We start from the raw sequence: 17,738 nt of genomic DNA on the forward strand, positions 1-17,738 counted from the left end.
ATGCCCGAAAAAGGAAGAAGCCCCCATCTGCAGACTCCCAGGGATGGCTGCATACGTGTGGCCCCTTCTCCTGCCTGCACAGAGCAACATCAACAAAGCAAATTGGTATTTCTAGACCACCAGAAAAGTGGATGGCCATTGTTCAACTTCTTCGCCAAAGAAAAGTTTTAAAAACCTGATATTTCACTTGTTTATACAAGAATAATATATAAACATTTAATTATAGTTTGCTTTAATCAACTATGTTCCAAAATATCTGAAATTTCCCATTGTGGTGTTTTTTTGTTTGTTTGTTTTGTGTTGTTTTGTTTTTGAGACAAGGTCTCACTTTGTCACCCAGGCTGGAGTACAATGGCGTGATCTTGGCTCACTGCAGCCTCGACCCCCGAGGCTCAAACGATATATATGTGTGTGTGTGTGTGTGTGTGTGTGTGTATGTGTGTATATATGTGTATATATATGTATATGTGTGTGTATATATGTATATATATGTTTCGCCATATTGCCCAGGCTAGTCTTGAACTCCTGAGCTCATGTGATCCTCCTGCCTCAGCCTCCCAAACTGCTGGGATTACAGGCAAGAGCCACTGCAGCTGGCCTTTCCATTGTGTTTTTACCAAAAAGTAGAAATTATCTGTAGTCACACACCACGGGAATAGGCATGCTTTGCCCTGGGGAGTGGGCCTCCCGGTGGGTTCTTAAACCTGGAGAAAAAGGAGTGGATTTATTGATCCAGCCCAGTTATACTACTTCCTTGCTCTATGCACTTGGGCATATGCCATTCAGCCTCAGTTTCTTCATCTGTAAAATGGAGAAACTCTATCTCCTTGGGCTATGCTGCTCCCTTCATTGGCAACTCTTTCCATTTTAACGGAGATCCTAAGAGAGGGAAAGCGGCAAAAGGAAGGATACGGCTCTTCACGTACTGAGCCTTCCACACAATCAGAGCTCAGCAAAAGGGAGCTGCTACAGTCACAGCTGCATCTGCCCCTGACTATCTTCCTTGATTTTGGTATGCTTACCGAGTATGTCCTTCATTCTACTTTATGCACTCGGGCTTCACGGTGTTCTTTTTCCTGATTTCTATTCTCTCTGAAATAGTATATGGCATGTACTGTCTGAGCCCCTAAGAGGCTTAGTGCTGTGGGCAGCCAACCGCAGTGATGGAAGGGCTGATAGATGACAATGGCACTGTACTTGAAGACGGCTCATGATGGTGTGCAGAGCTGGGAAGATGGCAGAGAGAAGTCCTGAGAGTAGATAGGAAGTGGGTGCACCAAGACTGGAGTGTAGTTTCCTGGCTCAGAGGGGAACACATGATCCCAAGTCTGGGAAAGTCATGAGCTGTGGGGAAGATGAAGGAAAATGAACATTCCAGCCATGAAGGCCAGTGCAGAGAATGCAGAAACAGACAACCCGCTATAGCCCGCAAAGCCGTCTTAGCTCCATCAACTACGCTAAAAGCATAAAGAACAACTTGGATTTTGTATGTTCATTTTTTTTTTCTAAGAAACATGATATAATTGTATACCAAAATTTTTCACAGAATCCACAGTCCCTCTTTTTCTAATGTTTGCAGTGATTAGAATTCATAGACAATTCACCGTCTATTTTTGCTTTTCTTCCAAAGCTTTTTTGATTGACTGCACAGGCTTTTGGAGAAAGGATTTCTATAGGAAACATTTTGAAGGGAGGTAAAGAATGCAAGACACAGTGGGGAGTTCAATAAGTGTTTTATAGATTTGAGAAGTCAGCCTTTCTAAACATGCTGGCCACAGTAACAGCTGCATTATTAACAGAAGACTAGAGAAGGAAAACAGAAGGTACATGGGCTATGAAGTCAGCACTGCTGGATTCCAACCATACCCGGGGTATTATTGGCTGAACACTTTCAGCAAGAGTCTTACCTTTTTGTGTTGTAGGGTGAGATGGCGTTCATAATACCCAGGATGGTTATATGTGGTTAAGGGTAATTCATTGGTGAGATACATGGCAAATATCTTTTCCATCCCTGTTTATAACATTCCAGTTATCTATTGCTGAGTAACATGACATCCTAATATTTAGTGGCATATAGCAACAACTTACTACTATCTCTTACAGTTCTCTCGGTTGACTGAATCCATTTAGGTATTCTTACTTGTTATTTCCTGCCATGTAGTCAGATGGCTGGAGTTACAGGAAGATTTGAATGGATTAGGTATCCAAGATGACAACTTTAGCCCCCTGTCTGGCACCTCACTTGGAAGGCTGAAAGAGCTGGAAATGGATTGACACCTCCCTCTCCATCCACACAGCTTCTCCACCTGGTGGTCTGGAGCTTTCTCATAGCACAGTAATATCAAGTATTTGAACTTTTGACATGGCAGTCAACTTCTCCTAGAGCAAGCGTTCAAAAAGCACAAGATAAGCTACAGGGTTTCTGTATTAGTCCACTTACGCTGCTATAACAAAATATCACAGATGGGCTGGTTTAAACCACAGATCTTAATTTTTCAAAGTCCTGGAAACCAGTAGGTTCGGTTCCTGGTGAGGATCTTCTTCATGGCTTGCAGACAACAGTCCTCTCACCGTGTCTTCACATGGCAGAAACAAAGAGAGAGCTCTGCTTTCTTTTCCTTTTCTTAGAAGAACAATCCCTCATGACGTCATCTAAACCTAATTACCTCCCATAGGCCCCACCTCTGAATACTATCACATTGTGGGTTAGTGCTTTAACATGTGAATTTTGGCGAACAAAAACATTCAGCCCATAACATTCTACTGCTGATCCTGCAAAATTCATGTCCTTCTTGCATGCAAAATACATTCATTCTATACCAGCAACCTCCAACATCTTAACTTGATTCAGCATAAATTCTGAGGTCTAAAGTCCAAATTCTCATCTAAATAAGTATGAGTGAGACTCTGAATACTATTCATCCTGAGACACAATCAGTATGGATGAGATTCAAAGTGCTGTTCATCCTGGGGCAACATTTGTCTGCAGCTGTGAACCTATGAAATAAGATAAATTACATGCTTCCAAAATACAGTGGTGGGACAGGTGTAGGATAGGCATTCCCTTTCTAAAAAGGAGAAATTGGAAAAAAGAAAGTAGTGATGGGTTCCAAGCAAGTTTATATAAAAAGACAAATACCAGTGAATCTTAAGGCTCAATAGTAATTTTCTTTGGTTCAATGCTTTGCCTTTTGGACCGACCAGGGTGGAAGCCCCTCTCTCATGGTTCACATAGTGTCAGTTCTGCTGTTTCATTGTTATGCAGAGCCACCTCAGAGTCCCATAGAAGGAGACTGCACAAGGGCATGCCTATCAGAGGGTCTGGGTTATTGTGGGGCAATTTTGGAGACTGGCTGCAGCATGTAACATGGTTGACAAGCAGGGTCCTTCCTCATTTGTTATGCATTGCGTGAACTGCTGCGTGTAGCATTTCCTCCATGACTCCCTGTGCCTCCGGGAATAACTCCAGTGTTACTCTGTCCTGACATTTGGATAAATAGCACACAAGAGGACAGCTTTATTGTTCATCTTGCTACAGTCACCAAAACCAGGCTCTATGAAAAAAATTTAGTAGATCTAAGGTCCATTCACAACCCTTCACTAAAAAGGGCTTTTGTTTGCTTGTCTGTTGTTTTGGAGAAGGCTTTGTGTAGGATTATTAGATGGAAGCAATATCAGACAAGGAAAGAAATTTGGAAAGAAATGAAGTCAAGTCAAAGAAATAAGCTGTTTAAGCCCCTAATTCAGGCTGAGTTGATCCTAGAAGGTAGAAGCCTAGAGATGAAGGACATTCAAGAACTCCTTTATGCTGTTGTGTTAGTGAAGCTATGCCAGCTGGCACCTTCCTTGGTTCAGTGCCTCAGTTTTTAAAGATGACAGCTGTTTAGACACTCCATATTCGTTTCTTTATTCACTCAACAAATATGCATTGAACAGATGCTCTGGGCTAGGAAATGTGTTAGACATTTTGGGAGATATGAAGATGAATCAGACCAGAATCCAAGCAGAACACAGCCCCCACACAGAAAGTCTAAAATGTGGTGTTGTGGGCGGGGGAAATGCAATCTTGAAAAGAGTTGCAACCCTGTCAGCCCAGTGCTCTGGTCTGCTGGAGTGGGGAGAGCATCTCCTACAACCACCACCGCTATTGCTACTCTTCGTCTTTGAGCCTGTTGTTCATGAGGATCTGTCAACACCAGAACAGTGCTTCTCACTTTAGGAAGGAAGACATTGCTTTGGCTTTGGAACATAGGTTCTATCAGAAATGGGCTCTAAGTATTCATACCTTCCCCCATCAGCTTGTTCTTCATGCAAGAGCAAATGTATGTGAGTTACCCGGCATGTTATAAGAAGTTGTCTGTAGAATTGCTTTATCATTGTCATCATAGTACCAAATGCATATATGGTTAATCACACTATCCAGTGGTATTTATAAATCCGTGATAAGTTTTTCCCACTTTTCACATAATTTTAGTAATTGGTTTATCTCTCTCTTTGCACACCTGGATTGTCATCTTCTAAGAGAAAAGTCTGTCATATGCAACTGTGTATAATATTGTATCACTTTGTCAATTCATGCTACCACGAGGTTACTAATGATCCTTTCACTTTTTGCAGAAATCACTGTGTTTTCGGCTCGGCGGCCCTGTGACATTCCTTCCTGTTGTCCTTTGTTGAGTGACCAATCAGATGGGTGGAGTGTGTTACAGAAATTGGCAGCAAGTGACCAATGGGTGAAGAAGGTAAGCTGGACTAACATTACTGAACAATTCACATGTTACTATGTATGTCAAGATGGAGATTATGTCTGTCTCTCAAATGTGGCTTGATTTGGAACTTCACTAAAGCTGAAAGTAGAATCTGAGAGGGAGAGAAAGGCCTACCTTTTTCAGTAGTGAGGAATGTGATTATTCAGTGTTAATGTTATTGGATTCTCTTTATTGAACACCTATTATGTGCTAGTAGTAGTAAGATCTGGAGGAGAAAGAAGGAACTAAAGGAATTATAATTCTTTAGCAAGGACTCGGCTAAACAGGCCAACTGAGATGATTGCCATGTTGCTTTTTTCTCCTTTTCTTTTGAAAATAAGTCTTAAAATGGGAACAAAGTAGCTTATATCCCACAAGGAAATGAGATTGCTAGGAGGCTGAACCTTTTAGATTTCAAATGACAGGGCCCTCGATCATGAGCCAGGAGGCCTGGTTTCTACTCCCAGATCCAGCTCTGCCATTCACTGTCTGGGCTATGAGATTAATGAGCCATTTACTGGGCTGCCAGGGTGGCTAGACCTAGGATTTCTAACAGTTCTTACATTTTAGGATTCTGTGAATCCATTTACCTTCTCCATCTGCTCGGTGATAACTGGAGCAATATTCATAGGAGACATCTAAATATCCAGATAGAAATTTAAGAATTAATTCTACCAGCGTGACTTTCCACTCTTGGGGAATCTAGACCTCCTTATCCAAGTGCCTACGACTCATCTCCATGTGGATGTCCAGTGGTGCCTTAAACACGTATGTTAAATCCAGGTTTTTCCTGGGCCCCACATTCCTGTAATAGTATCAAAATTCACCCAGAGTAGAAACATGGGCAGAATACTTTAAGCCTCTCAACCCCTCACCCCCAATAGCAGTTAATTCCTCTTGATTCCTATTCATTCTATTCTTTGTCTATCTCTGAAGTAGTTTTGTTTCTCACTATCCCTATTGCCACTGTTCAAATGCAAGTCAAACTCTTTTTCTCCAATGTTACTGAAATTGTCACCTAATAAGTCTTTTTGCCTCCAGGGTTATTTCTCCCTCATCAGCTCAATTGTGATCCATGATCTATATATATCCTGAACAATGTTCTTAAATCCTCACATTATGTTACTTTCCCACTTATTCCCTTTCGATGATAGAAATAAGCTTTTCTTAACAAGTTTCTAGGATCCTTTAATGAGAAGGGCCACTGTTTTGCCGTCCAGATTCATCTCTCAGCTGCTATTCCCTCTCTACCTTGCCTGTATTATATACATCCACTCTAGGACCTCCTCATGGGGCACAGCCATTATTTCCCCAAAACCTCATAATCTCTCTCACCTCATAAGCACTCTTAAGACATTTTATATCTTAGCTTGGACTTCACTATCACTAAGGAGCTATTTCTAATAGGCTAAGATTACCTAGACAATACTTTAGCAGCCAGGGATTACGCCATTTACAGTGATTTCCACATTGGACTGTAATTGTCTATTTAGTTGTCTGTCTTCCCAGCTAGACCTGGAGATTTTTGAGGACAGGACTTATTTGGGACCACTGTGCTCCCAGTTGCAAGTACTGTATCTGGGCCAAAGTATGCAATTAGTAAGTATTTATTAAGCAAATGAATAGGGGCCCTCGGTATATTTTTAATTAGATGTGAGGAAGGTGGACTACGGTGACTACTCGGAGAAAAGTCATAATAACAGCAGCTAACAGGTTTTTCATGCTTACTATATGTCAGGTTCCTAAGGATGTTAAAGGTATGTCTCCCCTTAATCCTTCCAAAAGCCTTATGTGGTAGGTATTATTAATGTCAAATGTTTTATAAATGAGAAAACTCAATCTTGAAGAATGTATTAGTCTGTTTTTACACTGCCATAAAGAACTTCCCTGAGACTGGTGATTTATAAATGAAAGTGGTTTAATTGACTCACAGTTCTGCATGGCTGGTGAGGCCTTAGGAAACTTAGAATCATGGCGGAAGGAGAGGTAAGCATCTTCTTCACAAGGTGGCAGAAGAGAGAAGAGAAGCACGTGTGAAGGGAGGAGAGCTCCTTATAAAACTGTCAGATCTTGTGAGAACTCACTCAGTATCACAAGAACAGCACGGAGGAAACTGCCTCATGATCCAATCATCTCCCTCCCTCCACACTTCGGAATTACAGGTTCCTCCTGCGACACATGGAAATTACAAATTGAGATGAGATTTGGGTGGGGGCACAGAGCCAAAGCAAATTAGGGAAGATAAATAACTTGTCTATGGCCATAGTGCTGTAACTTTTATCCTTGGAATTTGTATTTATGGGAAGTCTAACTTTAGCTAGAGTTTGTGTCTTTTACCACTCTCCTTGTCTGCCTTTCTCCTGAATGAATCTCCCATATTTTGGGCAAAAACCATTATCTCCACATAAGGCCAGGGGCTTTTCTTGCAGCCCACACAAGCTGTTGTTAAATAGATGGTAGTCCTCTGTGACAGGGAACTCTAAATTTCTGATAATTTCTCAGGCATTTTACACTGTTGTGTTAATGTGGGCCTGTTTTGGGAAAAAAATTTCAGTGTGAAGAGTCCCCACCTCTTTCTCTCATGATCTGGTCAATATCTGTTAAGGGAATAAACCAATGAATGAGAACACTTATCCTAGAGGCAAAATGGCACTTCCCTACAAACGCACCAGAATGATTTGGAAATTGTATAACTGACTTCTCTGGCATTTGCTTATTTTGCACTCATTTGCTCCGAAGCCTGGCTCAGCAGAGGACGTGCATCCCTCCTGTGGGTATGTCTGTAAATGATGATCATCTCATTTCTGCTGAGCCAAATGGGCCTCTTCATTTCATTGGCCCTTTGCATTCCTCAAGAAGATGTGCAAGTGACATTTTCTATTTTTCTAGATAATAGGGGCAATTAGAATGATGTATGCATGAATCAGAGTCAGAAGGTAAATAGAAAGTACTTGAATTTAATTTCATGTCTAGGAAATCTGTTAGTTTTTTTTTTTAACCTGGAAATTAAGAACAGTCTATTTTGAAGAGTTCTGCAAAGCTTTTATTCCAAAGAGAGGAAGGTAAATTACTCCAATGTTGGTGGCATGAAACCTTCATAAAACAAAGCAAAACATAAAACAGCAGGAATGCAACTAGAACAACCCTTTGATTTTTCAGGATAAGCTTCTTCTTGATGGAAGAGAATTCTGTGCCTGGTGGAGGAAAGGACTTGTTCTTGATCGCACTGTAAGGATTTTGAAGAACAAAACTAACCAATGACTTTAGCTGAGACTCAGATTCTTGATTCCCAATCAGGTCAAGATGCCAGGTTTTCTTGAACAGGCACCTATGACATGCCACAAATACAGGCGGAGATGAAAGGGCACTTCCTCTTTCCTCAAGGAGTTTACAGTCAGGTAACTACATATGGCAGTCAAAATTCAAGTGGGAAGGAAAGACGGAGAGAGACTTCAAACAAATGTGGCATGGGTTCACAGGATCGACACTCTAGTTAACTTACAGTGAAATCCACTGGAGCTTGAGCTTCCATTTCTAGCACACGTGTCTTACTTAAGAACCTTCTCGGAGCAGAGGAGGAATTATCCGGGCAGCTACAGGATAAGGCTTCTAAGCCCTGTGACCTTGCTGGGTTTTCAGTAGAGCACAGGGGCCTAGAAATTAACATCTTGGAGAAGTGGAAGAGATTTGCCCTTTGCTCAAGAGAAGTGTACACACATTGGCATCCTGCTGAGTAATAACCAGCAGGAATTGCTGGTCTCAGGTCACCCAATTATCTTTCATTTGCATAGGAATGAATCCCGGAAAGCTGCTTTGGGGGCAACTCACCCCTGCTGCAGAACGCACCGGGCTCTGCATTGTCCCTGACAGCTTGAAGTGTTAGCAGTCTGCTTCCTAACCCCCTGTGCTGCTGGTTCTGTCTGTGAATGCATATTTCCTATTTTGGGATGTAGGCCACTGTGGAGAAGGAAGCCAACTATCTGTCTCTATCTGGTGTCATCAGAATCATAAACAGACACTTAGGTCACTTGTTGCCTACACATTGCAGCTCTTCAGTGTGTACAATGTGACTGTCATCACCACAATCAACTAATGATTACATGAAGCCCTTATGTGGTAGGCCACCTGAACATCCAGTCCCTGCACAAAATCATTACTAAAGGAAAAACCTCAACTAAAGTTGTGGTTCTTTGATCTTGCTTTATTTAGCTAGTGATGGGCAAAGGGGTCAATGACTTTGAATTTTCTGAGCATGCCCTTGTACCAGACACTGTGCTATGTGCTTTACATTTATTATCTTGTTTGACGTCACCAAGACTTTGGCTGCTATGTGCAGGGGTCATGATTCTTTCATAGATGAGGATACTGAGGTTTAGAGAGGTTAAAAAACTTGCTGAGGACCCCTGATAAGCAAGGGGTAGAGACAGGGTCTCCACTCTAAGCACAGCAGTGTAGTGCCTCCTATTGATCAATGTCCCTTCCAATTCTTTTGTACCTTGACTTACAGTCTTAACCAAGCTGGGATGGGAGGGAGTTGGAGGGCAATTACTATTACAGTTATTTTGGTATGGCAATGTCCTAAATCTCTACTTGAGGTTTTTTTTTTTTTTTTTTTTTTCAATAATAGATTCGGGGATACATGTACATGTTGGTTGTATGGGCATTTTGCATAATGGTGAGGTTTGGGCTTCTAGTACACCCATCACCAAATTAATGAACATTATACCCAATAAGTAATTTTTCAGCCCTCCTCCTCCCTTTTTGGAGTCCCCAGTGTCTATTATTGCCATCTTTATATCTATGTGTACCCCCTATTTAGTTCCCACTCATAACTAAGGATATGTAGTATTGGATTTTGTGTTTATGAGTTTTTTCACTTAGGATAATAGCCTCCAGCTTCATCTATGTTGCTGCAAAAGACATGGTTTCATTCTTTTTTTATGACCGTGTAGTATTCTTTGTGGCTGTGTAGTATTTCATTTTTATTTTATTTTATTTATTTATTTATTTATTTTGAGACGGAGTCTCGCTCTGTAGCCCAGGCTGGAGTGCAGTTGCCGGATCTCAGCTCACTGCAAGCTCCGCCTCCTGGGTTCACGCCATTCTCCTGCCTCAGCCTGGCTGTGTAGTATTTCATAATATACTATACAGCCATAAAAAAGAACATAGTGTGTGTCTATATATGTGTGTGTGTATGTATATTCTACATATATATGTGTGTATAGAGAGGATGTATGTGTGTACAGATACACATATATACACAAATACATATATGTCTATATATACATATATAGACGTATATACACACATGTATACATATATGCACACATGTGTATGTGTATATATGTATATATGTGTGTATATATACACATGCATACATTCTCTCTATACACACATATATGTGGAATATATACACACACGTATACACACATGCATTCTTTATGTGTATATATGTATATACATACATATGTGCGTATATGTATATGCAAGCACATGTACATATATGTGTGTATATATGCACATATATGTATATATACATGCGTGTATATATGCACATACATAAACATACATATATACCACATTTTATGCACACATATATGTATATATACACACATACATACATTTTATGCACACATATATGTATATATACACACATACATACCACATTTTATGCACACATATATGTATATATACACACACATACACACATATATATACACACATACGTACACCACATTTTCGTCATCCTGTCATTTTTTGATGGGCACTGAGGTTGATTCCATGACTTTGCTATTGTGAATAGTGTTGTAATAGACGCATGAGTGCAGGTTCTTTTTTGATATAATGATTTCTTTTCCCTTAAGTAGATACCCAGTAGTGGGATTGCTGGGCTGAAAGGTAGCTCTATTTTCAGTTCTTTGTGAAATCTCCACACTGTTTTCATGGAGGTTGTATTAATCTGCATTCATACTAACAGTGTATACGCATTCCCCTTTCTTCACATTCTAGTCTCCACTTGAGTTTTAAAGGAGACTTAGCTGGTTCTGGCTAATGCAACAGGATGCAACTGAATGTATCCAGTGAGTGAGGGGTAAAAATGGCAAGAGGAGAAAAGACTCTGGATGTGTTCACTCATCAGTCATCTTGAGAACCATCCCTATGTTAGGCCTTGGACTAGGTGCTGATGATACAATAATAAATCATGTGTATCAATACAACAATGAAACTGTACCATTGCTTCCAAAGAACCCCTCTTCTTGTGATGGAGCTAGGCTGGCAAACAAATAATCATGGTACAGAGTTCCTTTTAGACAGCTCCCTGGATCTGTGAGAACACAGAGGGGCTGACTTCGCTGGAGGAAATCAGGCAGAGCTTCAGTGAGGAGGTGACCTCTGTGTTTAGACTTGATCATGAGTAGGAATTTATCTGGAGAAGACCAGGAAGGATTTTCCAGGCAAAGGGAACAGTACAGCAGTTGTTATGTCAGTATTTGTCATTACTGGGTGGGATGTCTCATGACATATTTGTTTTCATTTTTATGTATCCTTAGATAGATACATTTAAATAGTTAAGATGGTTAAAATAGATAAAGATGGTTAAAATTTATAAGGTGAGGCCGGGCCTGGTGGCTCACGCCTGTAATCCCATCACTTAGGGAGGCTAAGACGGGCGGATCACAAGGTCAAGAGATCAAGACAATCCTGGCCAACATGGTGAAATCCCGTCTCTACTAAAAATATAAAAATTAGCTGAGCATGGTGGTGCACACCTGTAGTCCCAGCTACTTGGGAGGCTGGGGCAGAAGAATCTCTTGAACCCAGGAGGCGGAAGTTGCAGTGAGCTGAGATAGCACCACTGCACTCCAGCCTGGTGACAGAGCAAGACTCCATCTCTAAATAAATAAATAAATAAACAAACAAATAAAAGGTGAAAAAGAGTCTACAGAGAATTAAGTCTTCTTCAATTCCTATACTCTAGGCCTTCAATTTCATTCCCTGGAAGCCACTATTGTCAGTTTTCTGTGTGACTTCCAGACAGTTTCTGGGCAGTTACAAACACACACATCCATATAGCTACTTCCTCCCACATTTGTATACATAGATCACACGCAGCTGTAAACACTGTTTTATACTTTGATTTATTTATTTTATTTTATTTATTTTTTTGAGACAGAGTCTCACTTTGTCACCCAGGTTGGAGTGCAGTGGTGCAATCTTGGCTCACTGTAACTTCTGTCTCTGAGGTTCAAGTGATTTTCATGCCTCAGCCTCCAGAGTAACTGGGACTATAGGCGTGTGCCACCACAGCTGGTTAATTTTCTGTATTGTTAGTAGAGATGGGGTTTTGCTACATCGGCCAGGCTGGTCTCGAGCTGCTGGCCTCAAGTGATCTGCCAGCCTCGCCTCCCAAAGTGCTGGAATTACAAGCCTGAGTCACTGCGCCCAGCCGCCTTGATTTTCAAAGGAAAAATTTATTAAGCTTTTTCCTTTGTTTTACTTGCACTCATTTGATTTAAAACCTTTTAAGTTTTAAAACTATCCAAATCTACAGAAAAGTTGCCCAAATAACACAGTAAATTCTTATGAACACTTCATCTGGAGACACTGAATTTTAAAAAATCATTTTGCCATGTTCTATGCAATGATTTTATGAATTTAATCCCTAATTAAGGTACGGCTTGGATGTCAGTTACCTGGAGACCGGAATGCAGTTCCTCTCCCCAGCACTGATTTAGTGAGATAACGTAAGATGTTCTCGAAATCGATAATGTGTTCCTCTCATTGTCAGTTTCCCTGAGATGCCCACAAGCAGCAAATCCACCCCCAGGATGGGGATCCATTCCTAGGATGGAGATGGCTGGAGGTGCCCCTCTTTGGGCCACTTGATCTTTGGGAAAGGATTCTCTCTGCCTCCTCAAGTGCTCAGCAAGTGCTTCTTGGGTAGGCGAGTGTGCTCTCTGCACTTGCCTTCCAGGCCCTGTGGTCCAGGATGGTCACAGGCAATCCAGTTGAAATCTAATCACTTCACTTCCGACAACCAACCATATAGACAGCATTAGCTCTTCTGTTCAGCTTGTCAGAGTCAACACAGCATCTCAAAGGCTGGTGTAGGATTCTCTCCTTTGAAAGATCAAAGCGCCTGAGCATTGCTCAGGTTACCTGTGCATTTCCTCCCTGCGTTACATGGCAAGGGATAGTCTGTACTCAAAGTGAGAGGGACTTTGAACAGCATGACAAGCAGGAAGTAACTTAGTAAGGCAGTGTCTTACGATTTTGTAGTCATGTGCCCTAGGCTTAAGAGGATTGTTTTCTGGTATTCATTCATACATTCATTCACTAACTCGTCAAATAATTCCTGAAAGCCTCCTTGGTACTCTTTTATGCTCTAGGCCAAGACGTGTGCATGTTGCTTGCAGACTAGGTCCCTAGGATCTACTGGGTGACAGACAAATAGTCTCAGTCAAAGAAAGCAATTGAACCTGAGAGTGGTGGTGTGGAATCTCCAAGGACTTACTTCTTGGCCATTCGTTAATTAATTCATACATTAAACACCCATTTACTGACCCCGCCTGTACTCTCTGGCCCTACGTGATTCTTGAGCCACAGAATTACCATTTCCTTTCCTGGCTACTAACCCAAATTATCCTGTGTGCAGTGGGGGACTCAGAGCTCAAGGCAATTAAAGAAATCAGGGAAGTAAAGGGAACGAGCCATACTAAAATCTGCCACCAATTACATGTGTCTGCTGAGGATCTAGAAGACTGTAGCCAGACACCTGGCAGATGCTACCATTTGGAAGCTTTAGAAAATTTGTGGCGGGGCTAGTAAGTTTATCTTTTCTAGGGGTTCTTTTACAATTTAAGCACCATTCCAAAAGCTGTTAGGCTGCCATAGCAACAGTTCATATATGTATATATATATACACACACTTTTGAGGGAAACAAATTTTTAAAAACTTGGTCACATTCTTGCAAGGACTTGTGAGAAGATACCTCTGTAAATGAATGTCTAGCAAGTTTCCTGAAGTATCACATTTCTGTCTATAACATACTATTTTGGACCTCTTAACACTCCCAACCACTTTTCAGAATTTCCACTTGAAAGATGGACCTAGGAGGACGGTGATTCATTGCCCCGAACCATTTACATCATTCTTTGGGCAGGGAAAGGAAAGGCCTTTGTGTAGTTTCAGCTAGCCACTGGTTTCTGCCGGAGCCCGCGTCCCTGCCGTGCCAGCCCCGACACAGTGTGGGATGGAACCGGTGCCCACACAAGGCCCCACCAGGGTGGCTGGAGCTCAGACTCATGGGAGCATGTCCGGCTCTGTTCTCTCTTCCCCAATCCTTCTCCACTGAGCCGCAGCATTATTTCTCTAAATCCAAATTGTATCAAGTTGCTTCAGTATAAAACCCAAGCTTCAGAAGCTTGCAGTCCCTCTCAGAATAAATTGCTAAGTCCTTTGCCTGGATTCTAAGACTGACTTGATCCAGGCCCCACTCCCAGAAGCCCCCCTTCCCCTCCCTCCCATTTAACTCTGTCCATATTGTGCTGCTGGTAGCCCTGAACGCATTGTGATGTTTGACACCTCGACTCCCTTGCTCACATTTTTCTTCTCTGCCCCCATTTGTCCGAGTGTGCAGAGAAGCATCTTCTCCTCCAGCAGGGGCTCCTAAACCCTGTGAGATAGTTTGTCACTTTTTACTTCTGTGTAGAGAGTGCCTTGATTCCTCAGTGTCGATCACTTCCACGGGTCCTGGGTACATGTATCTTCATGAGCTCCCTTTTCCATTAAAAAAATTAAAAATTACAGTTTCTGACCATTTTGGTTTAAAGAGGAACATAGCATTCTACCCTAAAAGGTCATTGTTTTCTTCTGATTTTAAAAGAAATTAAAACATTGCTGTGCATCCTCTAAAAGTGTTGTGGGCACTGTGCCTACTGTTCCTAATGGAGCAGCCACACTGATGTTCCTGGGTTGCCACATTGCCAATTAGTTGTCTTCAAGTTTGTTAAATCCTTGAGAATAGAGTGACTGTGTAATACCGTGCCATCTATCGCAGTGTGTGGAGTGCATACTCATGCGTGGTGAACAGGCTTTCACAGGAACGAAAGCATGGTCTCCATCCACCTGCCTTCCACTGCTGAGAGCTTTGGCAGACACTCCCTCTTAGGCTAATGCTCCTCATCCGTTTTCAAAAGGGACAGGATCCTCCCCTCCCTTTTTCTGCACAGCCCTTTAAACTGCACAGAGCTTCCTTGTGCATTATCCACTTTGATTTCTTGAGATGAACATTAGCTACCCCATTCCACAGAAGAATAAAATGAGGCCCAAAGAGATTAAGCAGAGCCTAGAAAACAGAGTTGTCCCCTGCCCTGAGTCACACGTAATATGTGGCAGAGCCAGGATTCTACTCCTCCCCTGCCTCCAAGACCAATGTCAATGTTCTATCAAACCACAGGACAAGAAACCTAAATTAAGGCAGAGATCGCTTCATTCCCTTTACTATTTTGGAAGCATCAAGAACTGTAAGAAACAGGAAATCCCAACATGGGTAGAATTGCTTCTGCACTGAACACTGCAATGCACCACCCAGTTCCCCAGTTCACTGAAGGTCTGGTGGTCTCAGCTACTGGGAATGCTCTTGGCAGATGACCTCACTTGCAGCTTTCACCTCAGCCAAAGTCATGCTCTTTCCCAGGGCAACTCACATTGGAGGGCTGATCAGTAGAAGGCTGGCCATCTCAGCTTTCTTGGGATTATTTTGAAGGACGATCCTTAGCCCAGATGACCATGCAGGGTGGTCTGAGGCTGTTGCTGGGCTGCATCACACATCTTCTCTTTATGTCTGCTTCTGCTTCCCCTCCCTTTTCTTCTCCAAGTGTTATTCCAAAGGGTACCCCCTAGTAAATATCCCCACACTTAACTCCATCTCAGAATCAGTATCCCAGATGATCCAACCTATGACAAACTTTATTTTGCAACAAGCCTTCCTGTGTCTGTGCATGAATACACAAGATTCATTTGTTCCTCCATTGTTTTCACTGAATGCTTATTCATGGGATGCTAAACACTGTGCTAGGTACCAAGATACTATGGTGAACAAGACAGAAAAGGACCTCTGGTTGCAGGGAACTTAAATTACTTTTACTCTGAAGGCAGATATTAATCCTGTTTCTGCAGTAAAATTATGCGTCTTTCAGAGCATTCTGGTCACCTCAGCATTTACCTGGAGTAGCAAGAGAAGCCTCCCATCACCTGAGCCCTGCTGATTGCTTTGCAGAGTAAACATTGCTTCCAGGAAATCAGTAGCAGTGTCTGAAATGCTTTCCCACCCTATTAGAGGAGGACCCAGAGTGAAGTTGGGGCTGCAAGGAACTTGGGATAGACAGGAGAATAGGGGCTGGAATGTCTGTCCACAATAGATTTGGAGAGGGAGGATTCAGGTGCAGAGGAGAAAGCCAGTGGGAATCACTGTCAGGATCAGAAGTTGAATGAAAAATATCAGACAGAGGGGAGACAGGTCAAGATTTAATTTGTAGCAGGTTGGAATAAGGTCCAAGGGAGGAGTGAAGTGGGGGTTTTCTTGCAATTCTCTACAGTTCTTATTTTAAACTATTTATTGACATCCTGTTTTAACTGGAATAAAATCCAGACCCAAATTTTGCTGCCAATGCTTTCCTTGAGACAGTCACTCCCTACCTCTCTCTTTGCCCATCTGCTCAGCTGCATTGGACAATTGCTGCCCCTTGAGCAGACCCAGCCCTTTCTAACACCAGGTCTTGGAAGTCTCCTCACACACCTGGCTCTTTCTCATCTTTTAGGATTCAGCTTAAATGCCCCCTTTTGAGAGGCCTTTCCTGACTTCACAACCTCTGAAGCTATATCCTCCACCCACCCTGCAGTCATTGGACACTTCCTCATTCTGTCTAATTCTTCGCAGTAGTAATCACAATTAGCAAATATCATGTCGATTTCATTTCATGGCTGATTTTTATATTTTCTGTTTTCCCTATGAGATTCTAAGCCCCATGAAGTTTGAGAGTTGCTCAGCCATATCCACCCCTATGTCCTGGATGCCAAGGGCAATGCCATCCATACTAGTAGCACGCTGTAAACATTTCTTGAATTAATGACTAAACCAATATGACTACACCAATAACCAATTATTAAGCATTTCCCTAATGAGTTGACAGAAATGCAATGGTTGGTATGTTTGGGACAGAAGCCTGGAGCTTGGGCTCCTCCACACTGCTGGGATGAGCAGAATCTTCAGATATCTCTCTCTCTGAGTTCCTCCTGGACCATCACTCAGATTCGAGGGGCGTCATTGCCTGGAGCACTCCACTCTGGGGAAGCCAACAGCTGCATAATGGTTTTCCTGTCTATGCATTAACATGGACCTTTTGGGGCTGCTCCGGCTTGCCTGACCCATCTCCCAGCAGGAAAGGCCGTGCATCTGTAATACTCTGGAAAATTGCGGCTGACATGTAGCTCAGTACCCAAAGTGGTTTCACTCAAGCAAATGCAGAGAATAAAAGCCATGTGCTTAAAATGCTTGAGTAGATATCAATCAGAAGAACGTTCCAATAATCTATGTTTATGAAGCCTGTTAGTATGAATTTTTGAAATAGCACTTACTCCACTTTATTCTTGACAAATGGTGTTTGTAGCCATTGAGATATTTTATTTCAATTACGTGTGGATGTTGTAGGGAAAAGGTTTCTGACAGTATCAAGGCATAAGACATTTTTTATTGTGCTTTTATCACCATTCCCGTTGCTAAACTCGACTGGACAGTTCATTAAGATGAAAAATTAACAGCACATACTATGGAGAGAATGATCATGTTCCATGATTATTCTTCACAGCTTGTGGAGACATCAGAATTCAGAGTAGCAGACAGATGACAAACATGCTGGTCTTTGGAAGAGGTGGCGATTGGCCAGTCAGTTGGTACCCATGTGTGTTCCTACTTGTATGTTCAGCCA

At 42.1% G+C, this 17,738-nt stretch overlaps 1 protein-coding gene across 1 annotated transcript in view; it reads left to right on the forward strand.

Annotated features, from left to right (window-relative positions):
- The window catches only part of CDH11 (cadherin 11, type 2, OB-cadherin (osteoblast)), a 193,189-nt gene that overhangs the window by 81,797 nt on the left and 93,654 nt on the right, over window positions 1-17,738 (forward strand). The window contains exon 2 of the mRNA XM_011987902.1: window positions 4,618-4,742. The gene's annotated coding sequence lies outside the window, so the exon portion shown is untranslated. The remainder of the gene's footprint in view (window positions 1-4,617; window positions 4,743-17,738) is intronic.

Source organism: Mandrillus leucophaeus, unplaced genomic scaffold (genome assembly GCF_000951045.1).
Source record: "Mandrillus leucophaeus isolate KB7577 unplaced genomic scaffold, Mleu.le_1.0 Scaffold319, whole genome shotgun sequence".
NCBI lineage: Eukaryota > Metazoa > Chordata > Mammalia > Primates > Cercopithecidae > Mandrillus > Mandrillus leucophaeus.